The following is a 14027-nucleotide window of genomic DNA, read 5'->3' as shown; positions in this document are numbered from 1 at the left end:
AGCCATCCTGTTTTCCACCAAACCATCTGCTCGTTCCTCTCCATGCTTTGTGCCAGCACGAGGAGCTGCACGGCCCAGGCTGGGGACCTGGGCATGGAGTGATTGCCTTAAAAAGGGCTTTGGGGAGGCTGCTTTCCCCTGCCTGCACTGACAAGGGCCAGCCTTCCCAAAGCTGAGCCTGCCGCTCCTCCCTTCCCACGGAGTTTTCCGAAAGCGAGGACTGAGTGACGGCACCTCCTCGTCTTAATTTGGCTCCCAGAAATTAAACTGGGAAACCATTCCAGCACGCCTGCAGCAATGATAAGGAAATATTTCCTAATATGGAATAAAAACTGAATATTGGAGTTGTGCTGCACTCCAGGATTTCCTGCCATTCAACAGGGCTCTCCCATGGACAGGGATTCAGTTCCCTGCCACTTTCGATGGGTAGCGAACACAAATTCACTTCCCTGACAGGAAAAGGGGGAAATTGTGTAGGGATACACAAAAATATACATGGGAATATGTATATATACACTAGATAGAGCTATATACTGCATTTATTTGCTTTTAGAGTTAATCCTTTGTGCGCTTCAAGCTGCAAAGAAGCTTTTGATCCCGATGTCGTAGCCTCGGCTTTCCCAAACCATGGGAGACCGGTCACTCTGAGGTTTGGGAAACACAAACCCGCTAATAAGGTCACTGCCACCTCAGCTCCACTTGCCGAAGCTTTGGCCATACAATGATATTTTTCATGCTCTATCAGCAGTCTGTCCCAAAGTCAGGAGCACATGTGGAGACACTCTGCACTCACAACACTCACTCGGCATCAGAAATATTCATCAGCTCAGTTCTTTCCAGGTAATGTGATTTTCTTGGGTTTTTAACACAATCCAATAATTTGGGGGTTAGAAGTACCCTCTCAAACTGCTTCAGTGCATGTGGCTGCAAGGGAAGGCTCCCCACCCAGCTCATGAGGGAAGGGAACAGAGTGGTCGTACTTCTGCTCCATCAGCAAGGATGGAGGGCAGAGCTGGGAATGAGGGGAGCTGCTGGGGTATCCACAGGCTGCTGCACTCCAGGGAGTGCTCCACACGGGAGGTCAGCTCAGGGCAACGCCCTGAAGCACAAGCCATGATGAGGGAAGCAGACCTGCAGTCCCATCCCTCTCTTCCAGGATTTAGCGTGGCATCTGAGCTGATGCATTTCAGTTTCCTGGGGACGAGAGAAAGCAGCAGCTTCCTGGAAAGCCAAGTGAAACAGCATTTCATAGCTTTGCTCCAGCCCACTTGTGTCTGTCCCCAAGTCTCACAGAGCTGCAAATCTTTGTCCTCTCACAAGTGTCTAAAAACAGGAAGCCCCCCTATGTACTGGAGTCATTGCATTCCTGTGCACTTAAGCATTTTCACAGTTTTGAACAGGTACTTGCAGGCAGGCATAAGAAAACATTCTTTTAAGATCTGCTAAATTAAGTGGCATGAAAAGAAGAAAAAAAATCCAGCTAAATATTTTGCTGCAATGTTTTAGACCATGAGATAACTACAGACAGAGCGAGGTCGGGGATCAAAAATCTGCTTCCTCCTCAGCTGGATAAAGTTCTGCTCAGGTCCAGTGAGAAATATGTCCCACCCCAAAACATGTACAAGTATCCAAAAGGAACATGGATTTCCCTGCATCTTTCATGGCCCAGAGACACAACTCAGGACAGAAGTAAAGGATAAGAGAAGGAGCTTCCGATGCATCTCCTACTTAAAAGTGTCAATGAAACTGCAACACAGTTCTGGCTTTGATCCAAGAAACTCTCCTCTCAAATTTTAGGCATGCCCTAAAGCTCTTCTGTTTTCCAGTGAGCCTGGGGAAGCAGGACCCTTGGGAACTAGGAGGGGCTTCTGCATTGGAGAAAGCTGGAGAAGGGAGCACCAAGTCTGCTTTTCCTTTTCCAGTGCTGTGTTGGAGTCCCCGACTCTCGCCAGGCTCTTTTTAGATCCCATCAATCAATTTAAGTAATTACACACGGTAAGTCTGTGCCAGCAGAGGAGCTGAGTTGCTAAATGAGCTGCAGATCCCAGTGACCTGCCATGGCCTGGGCAGTGCCTCTGGCCAGGGTTAACGAGCACAACAGATCCCTCTGGCCCTACAGATCCCTCAGTGCAGGTAGTGCACGCTGTCAGCACTGGAGAGCAGATGTTTGCCTGCTCAAATCCCACTCCAACAGCTCGTTCCTTTGCCTGTCACTGCTGGAGAAGCAGACAGCTGCTGGCACACAAAGCAGATCACCTCGGGCCTTACCCCTCTGAAACTGGGAGGTTTAGCTATAGAGGAAAACAGCTCTTGCAGAGGCAGAGCCTTTGTGAAATCCCAGAGTCTTCCTGCAGCCTTTCCTTAATGCCCCGACTGCTCTTCTCTCCTGCAGGGCGGGAGGGTGACCAGGAATGCTTTGCTGTGGATCCCTCCTACACAATCCCACCTTCACCCTCCTAGGAAGAGAAGGGAAAGGCAAGGAAGGAGAAGGAAATTGAAGTCTTGCACGTAGGGGACAGATGATGACAGTTTGTGGGGGGTATTTCCCAGTGAAAGGTAATTCTCCAGTCTTGGACTGGGAAAGCTCACTGGGAATGGGTGGTGTGCTCCTTTAAATGAGGTTCAGATATTTGATTCTATTATCTGGTTTCCTAGTTAAAGGATAAGAGAGGCAAAACAGGGTGTGGGGAAAAGCTCTGGCTACATCCAGCTGCAGGAGAAAGTGAGAGGGAAAAGGGTAGGGAAAGCTTTGCTGAAGTTTCTCTGAGATACTAGGACTAGATGTAAACATGCCAGAAAGGGAAAAATTCCCCATTAAAGCCAAATAAACCTTTAAAAAGCCCAGTTTCCTGTGCTTTCAAGATGAAATGGATTATGGGAAGCAGAACAGAAAATTCTCTAGGAGCAAAACCTTTCCCACCAAGGAAGCCTTTCAGAACAGTCTTGGCGCGTGTCCTGAGGGCTGAGCACTCTCCTGACTGGAAAAGGAGCAGGATCAGCAGTCAGAAGGGCTCTTCATGGAACACAGGTCACCTCATTCCAAGGAGAAGCTCCACTCGTGTTCCTGCAGAGTGGCTCTCACTGCTCCTCCTCAAGGTGTCCTCAGTGCCACTGTGCCTCCTTTCCTTTATCTGCCAAGTGCAGATAAACACAAGTGGGGCTCCCTGCAGGAAACTGAGGAAACACCAGCTCAGTGCAAAGATGGAGCCTGGTGGAGTGGCAAAGAAACTGTAGCTGTCCCTCAGGCAGCCACCTGAACTGCCTGACAAGCTGGACACAAGCAGCCACTTCCCAAAAATAGCAACCAGAGAAAAACCCAAATAGGAAGAATGAGGTCATTTCCACTTTGGAAATATTATTTAACATGAACATTTCCTCGTGGGGATGGGCACCCTGCTCAAGGCCCTCACACTGACAGACAGGCGCTGCTGCCAAGTCCCGCTTCAAGGACTGGCCAGTGCAGGTCTGCAATTACTTCTTGGAAAGACAGGCCCCTTCCTCTCCACATGGCTGCTCCCTCTCCAGTCCTGGCCAGGCATTCCAGCAGTTTTCCTACTAAAGGTGAGTCAGGTAAACTCAGCTGCAACAGCACAGAACACGGTCCACTTGATTTCCAAGGGACTGGCTGACCATGATGAATGGCAATGCCCGACCTACAGCCACACACCAGCAACACCCGCTCTAGGGCTCGCTCGCATTTCTCCCTCTTTCCTTAATCCCTCTCCTCTCATCCCACACAACGGCTCTCCCAGCAGTTACCAGCTCAGGTGTCCCAAACACAGGCTCTGGTGGTGATTCGAGGTGGAGAAACCTCCCTGAAATTTCTGCCCAGTGACGCAAGACCTGAAGCCCTGACCATCTGGAGGTGATGCATGCCCACAGGAAGGACGCTCTTCGGCTACAACACAGGAAACTGGATTAAGGAACAGATGATCTGCAGTCTATTTTATTTCCCCATGTGCAAAAACAAACCCTACAGAGTTAAAAAAAATAAAAAGGGCAAAAATGTACTTAGGGTGTGCCTGCAAGAAAATAAACATCATCCCTGGAGCCAGCAGGTCACGGCAGGAGCTCAAGGAGTTCGTGTGTATGATGGACTGTGGTCTTTAAGTATTCACAAATTATTAATTTGCTCTGAAAATTCATCATTTGACCCAAAAAATATGAGACATGTGGGCCTTTCTTTGCCTTGCCTGAGTTGCCCATCTGGTGAGTGCAGCACTGGCCTGGGAGTCGTGGATTTGGGAGGGAGTGTGGCAAGGTGAAGCACCGAGATGGTTTTTCCCTGTGCCCAAGGACGGGGTGGAAATCTCGGATTTTAGAAACAGGAGGACAATTTACGGGGAAAAGCAATGGGAAGGACAGTGAAATATTAACCCACTGCGAGAGGCCAAGTTTGGTGACAGTGTTTCCAAGCTGAGCAGCCCCAGCGTGGAAATGCTGCTCCCTGAGTCCAGCTGAAAGCATTCCTTGGAATGAGTCCCCAGCCAGTGTTTGCACACCCTGCTGCTCATATGCAAATACCATTAATCAGCTGCATTTTAAAGCTCTGATAAACAGCCAACCTTGGGAAAGTTTGACACTTTCCCAGTCAAGCCACACAACATCAGGAATGCAGTTTGTCACAGGGATGTAACACAGGGGAAGGAGGGAATACATCTCAGCTCCACAAATCACAGGGATTTCTGCTCTCTTCACTCCTGGAAATACAGAGCACCTCAAAAAATAAAGAGAAAGCGGCCTAATAACGTAGTGTTAGCACAGAATCAAAAACATTTACATCTGTGATTCCTCAGATGATTAATTATTGCTTCAGCAGAGCCTTAAAACACATTTTAACTGCACTCATTTACAGAGAGAAAACCAAGTGAAATCCCAAATTTTAGAAGCAGTGAGAAAAGACCTGTGAAAAACCACCACTTTTTACTCCCCAGATTATGCCCCACGGACACTGAGCCCTACCTCCCTAGCCTAGATCCATAACAAAAATGTCATTATTCTACCCAGATCTAAGATGAGAACTCAGGAATGGAACAAGATCTAGAGGCCAGGCTGCTTTTCCCCGCCTCCCCCTCTTTTTTGTTTGGCATCCCCTTGAGTGAAACTCTGCAAAATAAATGATGGAAATTCCAGCAGATCCTGAAAGCCCAGGGAAGCTGCCGGCAGCCTCCAGGAGGAAAGGTGTGTGCCCTCCCTCTTCCCAGCATGCCCAGAGCTCCAAAGGTCTCCTGGGGTTGCTCCCAAGCCTCAAGCTGCTTTCCTCCCCTCTGGGTTATTCCTCCTCCTGTTAATGTGCCAGAAAGGATCTTCATCTTCCAGGGAGCTGGAGCTGCAGCTTTATCCGGCTTCCCTGGCTCAGGGACCTTCCTCCCAGCCTTCAAGCAAGGCATGTTTCGCCCCCTTTAAAGTGTTTTCCACCCAGAGCTTGAGGTATTTTATAAACTGTAGGGAACAGGCCCCTTCCAAATCCACCCATTTAGGAGCAGAGATATATCCAAGATAACAGAGACTCATAAAGGTTGGAAAAGACCTCCAAAATCATCAAGTCCAACCCATGTCAACTCATCCATAGCATTAAGTGCCTCATCCAGCTATTCCTGGACACTTGCAGGGCTGGTGATCCATCCACACTCTCCAAACACAGTTCTCAAAAGATGTGGACAATTCCAACCTGACTCCAGAAAACAGGGCAAGTGAGGCACAACAAAACCCATCGGAGCCACCCAGAAAAAAATCAACTAAAAGGAAGAAAGTTAACTCTGCAGCACCACAGCAGCATGTGAGGCACAAAGGGAAACCTGCAGGAGCTGCCAAAAACCCCGGAGGAAGAGCTGAGACGTGGAATTGCTGCCTCGGTGCTGCCTCTTACCTTGAGTTTAGTGTTACAGTCAGATGAGGTCAGAGCTGCATCCCCGGCAAAGCTTCCCGCAGACACACGTTGGAAGGACAAGATGTGTGCACTTAAGGAACATAAAAATGCTTTATGGAATCCTATTTTTAACACTGAAAATGGCACCAGGAACTCTGGGAAAATTCAGAATTACAGCAGGAAATGGGAAAAAAGGCTCAGTTGACCTGAGCCCGGGGCTTTTCAGAGGTGCAGCTGCTGCTGAAGGAGCACATCCTTCACACCCTCCTGGAGAAAAACAAAGGAACTCTGACTGTGCTGGGGGCAAAACAAAAGGAGCCTGGGAATTCCCAGGTTTTGCTGTGATGGGGATACCTGGCATTAGCCTCTGGATTTAGCAGTTTGCTTCTCCTGATCATCTCCAGAGCCTCTGTTGGCCTGTGACAAGTTTCTCAAGCACTTTTAGAGACCCAACCTCAGGAAATATTAGTCCTACACTTTATACTTAAAATATGTGCTCTATTAAAATGCGTTATCTTAAAATATGTGTTATATGCTCCAAAGGCCAAACGAAGCAAACAAAGCAGGTGCCACCCCTCCTCCCTTCATCCCTGAAAACTGGACCCCCCCAGGAGAAGAGGACCTGGAACTGTCTAACATGGACAGGCAGAGCTCCCACCAAACTCCAGACAGCTGAACTCGACTGTGGCTTGAGCATCTTGGCATTTTTACTCCACACAGTGAAAATATTCTCCACACAAAAAAGCAAACAAAGATGCAGATCTGAAGCTCTCTCTCTCTATATATATACAGTGTTTGCTAAAAATACCTCTTTGGAGAGACATCCTTTGCCAAATAAGTGCCAAAACTTCAAAGGCTGAGTTCTCGCGTTGAAATATTTGTAGTGCAAGTTGTTCTGATTTTTGGGAGGCAGGGTTGGCACTCAGAGGTGGCATCTTTCAGCTCCAAGAGCTGGTCCAGGCAGTAACTGGAAAAAAGCTCCTTGGTGAAATGAGCCAAAGGATCTGAGTGTCAGTAAATTAGGAACCACATCACAAAAGCATCTGTAAGAGTCACTTCCTTTGTTGATACCATTCTAAAGGCCAAGGGCTGAACGAGGAAGGGAAAAAGAATTATCCTCCCTCAAAATAGCACATTCCTTCAAAAACACCAACTGCTTTCACCCAGCACCTTTGGTGGAAGCATCCCAGAGCATTTTTAACAACACAGGAACTAATCAGGTGTTTCTTTAAGCACCACGTGGAGCCCAACACTTGCTCAGCACTAAAACCCAGGACCTGAGGAATTCCAACATGCCAGAGCCATGCAAAAGGAACATTCCCATCCCACAGACTAGCTGCACTTCCTCCAGAAAAAATCCCCTATTTCCCTTCCTAAATGTACATATAAGCTGGGACCCCATTTTATAAGTGATTTCACCTTGTCAATCAGGTTTGCTGATGAAATGTTCACCCTTGAAGCTGTACCCAGACATTCCAGACAGGAGCCTCCAGCCAGGACAAATCTGGAGCTTGACCTGCACTGCTCCCACTGTGGTTTGTTAGTTTGCAGTGTCTGGAGGGGATTCACTTCAGGATTCAAGGAGAAGGGAGGTGGGTGGGCCTGACTGAACCAACCTGGCAGCAAACCCCAGCCTTGCCAGGCAAGAGAGGGAGGGAAAGCACTTGGATTCTACACTGACAGAGGAAAATCTCATCATGCAACTATATTCTTCAGCTGCAGATTCACTCCCTCTAACGTCCCAAGGAAGGGTACAGAAGCTTTTATCCCCTCAGCCCTTGAAAGATGACACCACCAACTCAGAGCACTCAGGCAAAAGAACCAAGAAAAAGACATTTACACGGTGCTCCTCACACTGAGAAAATTACAGGCAGGTAAATAAGAAAGATGCTGTCAGGACCAGCTTCAAGAGTGAGCTTCTACAGTGTAAAAAATTCAAAGAACAGGTTTCTATCTATGCAAATGCAAAGAACGATCAGGCTTCCATTTTTAGTTTGTTGTGGGGTTTTTTGTTTGTTTGTTTAAGCAAAAAACAGCGTAACCAAAACTGTCATTCCAATTCTTCTCTTGCAGCCCCGGCTCATCCCATTCCTGGGGGTCTAAAATCTGAGCCTACAACTGGACCTTGCACAAAACTGCAACTTCCAAATATTGCTGCTTGTTCAAAAGAAAGGGCAGAGGAAAAACGAGCTGAAACTACTTATCTTTGTTAGAGCACAGCAATTTCCCCCAATTACCTCACAATTACTTCCTTTTTCATTTTCGACTTTCCACTGCGATTCCAAGTGATATAAAATGCTCCTGAAAAAATGGATCTGGGGCTACTAGTTTCCTAAGTGTTCCTTGATTGCCAAGACTATTTTATTGAGCAGAATGATGTTATTTTGCTGGTGCAAACGGGCAGTGGGAATTTCTTCATTGGACCCTCACGAAGGCCAGAGTTTTGCATCCTTTGAGGACTCATAAAATAAGCAACTTGCAGGAGATTATTCCAGGTGTTGTTAATGTAATTGTTTTAGGTTTTTTTAAATAAAGAAGGGGAGGAAAAAAAAAATCAAAGAAAAGTTTCTGATTGCTGCAGTGAGGTCGCCATACCCAGAGGACAAGTGGGCTAAAATGCACATAATACGTATTTTATTCTCTGTTAAATTAAACTTCCTGAAAAGATAGATAGGGCAGGGAAAGAGTCTCCATACAATAATTAGGCCTAACTAGAGGATCCACCTCCATCTAAGACACTTCAATCTAAAATGGTCATCTCTACTCTTTGTTCACAAAAGTGAAACGTGGCAAGTTCAGTCATAAAGAACAGCAACTCACCCTGAGCTCTCTGTCTCCTCAGAGGACAAACCAAGCACAAACGAAACCAGTAAAGCTCAGTGACAAACACGCAAGTTGATGACACCAGAAATGATGACATTCCCTTCTTTCACCTTACCCTGGCAGTCAGAATTTGCTGGATGCACTTCCCTGCTCTCCAACTCTGAGGAACAACAACTGCCTTTTAAACAATGCAGGGCACTGCTTTTGTCTGGGGAGCTGCTAATAGAAGCTTTCCTCCTCACACAGGACTCAGCAGGCTCAAAATCAGTGACATTTTAAGTGGAACAATTCTTTCATCATGGGGCTGATATTTGGCTGCCGTTCTGGTTCCCTCCCTTGTAAGGCACCAGCAAGAGGGAAGGGCAGGGAACACGTTACGCAACTGCTCATTGGAGAAGGTAATTAAAACAAATTTTAAGAAATAAGGCTGGAATAGACCCTTTTCCAACGTACAAAGCAAGACAAAAGGAACCTGGTGTCGTTGGTCTACGCCTGTGTTTCTGCCTGGCTGATTTTTAAAAAGGGAATTTCTGCTGAAAGGAAAGGGGTTTTTTCCTCGGTTTTTATGGGAGGAGGCCACACCTGCCCTTTGTGGGGGTTCCCAGTGATCCTGAAGGAAGCTCATGGCACAGCACAAGTGTCCTAGAGGAGCTGTGTCACTGAGCTGCCCCAGGGACAGGGGCCAGGAGAGTCCCCCAGGCACACACAGCTCCCCACCCATAACAAGCTGCTGCTGTCAAGCCCCTTCCCTCTGTTGTTTCTGCCCTTCTCAGAAGCTGCTTCAGGCTGGTCATGTCTTACTGAAGTGATGACTTTCATTGCCTCCCCGTTCCATACACTCCTTGTCTTTGTAACTCCTGGGGCTCAGCACGCCCCAACATCTTCATTTTAGCTGCACCCCGTTTAATCCCAACCGTGTTTCTCATGACAATTATTCTGCTCCCAAAAAGGGCCTTCAACCAAGGACAGCTTCCCGGTAAGGTCCACACTTGACTCAAGTTTTTCCAAGTGTTGGTCTGCTGCAAGGAGGTTTAATTGCTAAAACACCTTGGCATGTTTTATAAACGCCTGACTTCATGTGACATCACCCTCAGTACTCCAGAGAATTTGGAACAGCTGTTTTTATTACACACAGGAGGAAAAAAAAGGTTTCACAACCTTTTATCTGTTCAGAGATAACAAAAAGGTGTGGGGGTTTTTTTGTTTGTTTGTTTTTTGTGGGAGGAAATGAAGGAATCTCAACATTCCAAGATCTTTGCTAAGACTGGAGTCCCTCTACAGCATGCCAGTGACCACAGGCTCCAAGCCTGGAACACAAGAGACACAGCTAATATAAGCTGGAACACAATCAACAGCCTTCCTCTCCCATATAGATCCAAATTATCCCTTTACTTCCTCCCTCCCATTCATTCTGCCACCTCAGATAACCTCCATCTGTTTGCACAACCTGCCAAACTGTTACTTAATATTGTCTGTTCCCTGTTACTAAAAGGTGAAGAGCTGGCCCTCTTTTTACTGCTTCAGGACATTCTCACTCTTGTGTAACCCCATAAACCCAGGCTACCACTCTAATCAAACCCTGCTCCCTTTTATCAGGGAAAATATAAAGTCAGCTGCTCCTTAGACAATCAAAACCTCACACCAGCTGCCTCCCAAAGTCAGTTTATTACACTACAGTTCCAGGTCTCTGCTTCCTTCACCTTCCAGTCAGTTGTAACTCTCCTAAAGCCACCTGTCAGCAACAAATGGGAACTTTGTAGGCACAAATATTAAAGACACACAGCACAAAGTCTCAACTGTAGGTTTGGAACCAGAAAGTAAAAGTTGATGCCTACATTACTGAGAAATCAGAAAATATTTGAAGCCTCGGGATTAATGATTCTCTCCTGGTCCACTGTTTCCCTGAGCTTTTTTAATCTCTGCAGAGTACTAAGAGAGATATCAATGGCAGCCTCCCAAGATTACCTGATTTCCCAAGTAAAAGGCTGTGACAGCTGCCCATTTTAATGCTTCCCTTGCTGATCAAATTATCTGTGACAAGGGAAGCAAGTTTTCCTTGATAATTTATTTATCCCTCCAGTTCCTAATTTGTTTTCATCACTAAAGAAAAACTTTCCCATGCAGGAGCAGTGGGACTGCCAGAAGTTACTCTGTAGTTTTTGACCACAGAGCTGCAGGATTTTCTGTATCCATCAAAGTATTTACTCTTCTGCATTTGACAATTTAATTTCTGATGCTTCAAGACAAAGTCCACCACACAAATTCACACTGGGAATTAACACTTGCCTGAGGTCACACCCCATAACATTAGATTGGGTTACCCTCAGTGTAACACCTTTTCTTTTTTGGGTGTGTGTTATTTAATCACCAGACTTAGAAAAATTCTGCACCAACCCTTCTTGAAGAATCAGACCTCAGGAATTCATCAAGCTCCCGTTTCCCAGCCACTGTAATGCAATTACTGCTGGTGGCAGGTCTGCTCTAAGTGCAGCTGCATGTTGGACTGAGCAACAAGAGGAGATTAAATTATTTTGTGGACAATTGCACGTTTGATTTATGTCAACTGCCATCACCCTAAGACACATAAAGCCTCTTTCAGGGGGACTAAAAGCAAACCATTTACCATCTAATATCAGCTTAGCAGGCTTTGTGCTGATGAATGCTGCATTCAGAGGAGCAATCCTGCTCATTGCACATCTACCCTGCATCTCCAGGAATACAAATATCAGAGTTTATCAACTGCCTTCACTTCTTAACCAACTCTCAGCTGAAACTCAGTGGGAAGAACATATTAATTATAAAAAGCACGGACTGAGGGAAAGCTGAATTAATTAATGATGGGGCGTGGGTCTGTTGATTGGGTTTTTTTTAAGAAAGACTTTCTGCAATAAAAAAACCCAACACCCAAACAAACCATGAAGAAATAAAGCATGACACCTGCCCACTGCAAATATTTGCTTCTGAATTCTATTTAGCTACTGCCTGGGGGGGGGGGGGGGAGGTTGTTTTCTCCTGAAGCGTTTGAGACATAAATGTTTCATTTTAGCATTTTTTTTTCCTCAGCTCTGTGAAACAATAACATTTAAAGTGAACACGGAGCGTGCCTTGTGCAAGGTGAAAAACAAACGAGCTCGTTTCAGAGAGCCACGCAAACCTGCCTTCTCCTGCCCAAGACACTTTTTAACAACGAGCAGGAAAACATGTAGCACCGAAGGTAAAACCGCCTCGATTCTACCAGGTACAATGACAGGTTTCTCACACTAAAGGAGGGTAGGTGGTCACTGCTCATCAGCCCATTCCGGTTCAAATAAAGGTTGATACTCCGAGGACAAGGAATGAAAACAGCTTTTCAGATTTCTCTGTATATCCAGCCGCCTTCTACGGAACGGGCACAACAACTCAGCGAGATTTATTAGCGCCATAAACACTCCCAAACGAGATCGCTGTGCTTCGAGTGACTTTAAAAAGCCGCCACCAAAACACTGAATCAGCGCACCTGACCGAGCCCAGCATCCTTGGGCAACAAAAACTCCAGCGAGGAGCATGGGAAAAGCAAACCAGCAACACGGATATACCCCAGCAAATGCCCCTCCAGGAAACTCGTCTGGCTTTCCAATCAAACTTTTTTCAGCGCTGCTTTCTCTCGAGAAGCTCCAGCAAGGGTGATTTGCTCCCAGCCCGGGTGTGGCGGGAGGGACCAGCGGCGGCACGCGTGGGGAACTCCCGCGTTCTCCACGCTCCAGGTCAATTAAAAACCAAACAAAAAACCGCGAGACCTCTCTCGGTTCTGAGCGTTTCACTTTTCTCTCATTCCATAACAACTCTCCAAAGACACAGAGCACCAGCCGGACCCCCCGGACCCACAGGGAGGGGCCCCCAATCCCAAACTCCTTTAGCTCGAGGAGGGGCGGGGGGGGAAACGCTTGGGATTTGTTCTTCCCCGAGTGGAAACTCGCGAAGGTCCCGTTTGCTTTCCTAAGCGCATTACGGGGGATAATTCGGTCCCTCCATCTCTCTATTTTTAACGAGGGCAGCACACGGAGCTTTTTTTAAAGCCAGAGGAGCCACGTTCTGTACCACGGGGCACAGCCTCACCGAGAGCCCCCGGGAGGGGTCCCCGACCCGCCGGGGGATGGAGCCTAAGGAGTCTAAGGAGCCCCGGGTCAGTGGCAGCCTCTCAACCCCCGAGGGTACAGGGGCAAGTTACAAAAGTCACCGGGGGGGAGGGGGGGGGAGGAAGGGCAGAGGGACAACCCACCCTGAGACAGCGGGACGAACCCCCTCCGGGCTGAGCCGCCCTCCCTCAGGCTCCGTGGCGATGGCTGCTCCTGCTGCCTCACGGCGCGGGGGGAGGCAGGAGGGGAGGCAGAGCGGAGGAAATCGGCGCTCTCCAGCAGCCGGGCGGCGAGGCAGTCTGCCCGCCGGGAGCAGCGTTCCCGTTCCCGTCTCCGCTGTCCCCGCTGTCCCGGCTCCCCTCAGCACTCACCTGGCCCCGGTCCGCGCGCGGCGCCGCCCCCGCGCTCAATGGCAGCGGGCGGGCCCCGCCGGGGACGCTGTTTACCCGCCGGTTCTCGCGAGAGCTGCGCACACGCGCGCGCGCCCCGGCGCCGCGCCGCGATTGGGCAGCCCCCCGGCGCGCGAGACCACGCCCCGCCCGGCCACGCCCCCCTCCCCTCAGGGCCGTCCCGCCCTTTCCACGCCCCGTGGAGTGTCCGTGGAGCGTCGGGAGCGGCATCCCGGGATCATCTGCGAACACCTCAGCCCAGTGAGGAAACTCCATTACCTCTCTGAGCAATCTGTTCAGGGCTGGGTCACTGCACAGCAAAGAAGTTCTTCCTCATGTCCAGCTGGAACTTGCTGGGATCAGTTCCTGCCCGTTCCTCCTGTGCCATTGCTGGGCCCCCCGAGCAGAGCCTGGGCCATCCTCTGCCCCCTCCCTGCAGCCCCTGACACACATGGATGGGGTCCCCTCTCAGTGTCTGCTCTGGAGGCTGAACAGCCCCAGCTCCCTCAGCCTTTCCCCCTCAGGGAGATGCTCCAGTCCCTGAATCAGCTCCGCAGCCTCCGCTGGACCCGCTCCAGGAGCTCCACGTCCCTCCTGTCCTGAGGAGCCCAGGACTGGACACAGCACTCCAGATGTGTCTCACAGGGCTGAGCAGAGGGGCAGGATCACCCCCCTCCACCTGCTGGCAATGCTCTTCCCAGTGCCCCCAGAATTCCATCTCTCCAGCAGAAACCTCGGCACTCAGTCCCCTCTGGCTGTGGGGACTCGCTGAGGGGCTTGTGGGTGTGAGAGGTCTCACAGTCAGGAGTTAAAGTGGCCTCAGTAGGTGCT

At 48.8% G+C, this 14027-nt stretch overlaps 1 protein-coding gene across 1 annotated transcript in view; it reads right to left on the bottom strand.

Annotated features, from left to right (window-relative positions):
* Nucleotides 1–13248, bottom strand: part of STK38L (serine/threonine kinase 38 like) — a 33270-nt gene extending 20022 nt beyond the window's left edge. Inside the window, exon 1 of the mRNA XM_027904767.1 lies at nt 13179–13248. The gene's annotated coding sequence lies outside the window, so the exon portion shown is untranslated. The remainder of the gene's footprint in view (nt 1–13178) is intronic.
* Between the last annotated feature and the right edge of the window lie 779 nt (nt 13249–14027).

Source organism: Empidonax traillii, unplaced genomic scaffold, assembly GCF_003031625.1.
Source record: "Empidonax traillii isolate 1590-97213 ecotype Southwest subspecies unplaced genomic scaffold, ASM303162v1 scaffold1087:size276498, whole genome shotgun sequence".
Lineage (NCBI taxonomy): Eukaryota > Metazoa > Chordata > Aves > Passeriformes > Tyrannidae > Empidonax > Empidonax traillii.
This window is presented reverse-complemented; position numbering and strand designations above follow the sequence as displayed.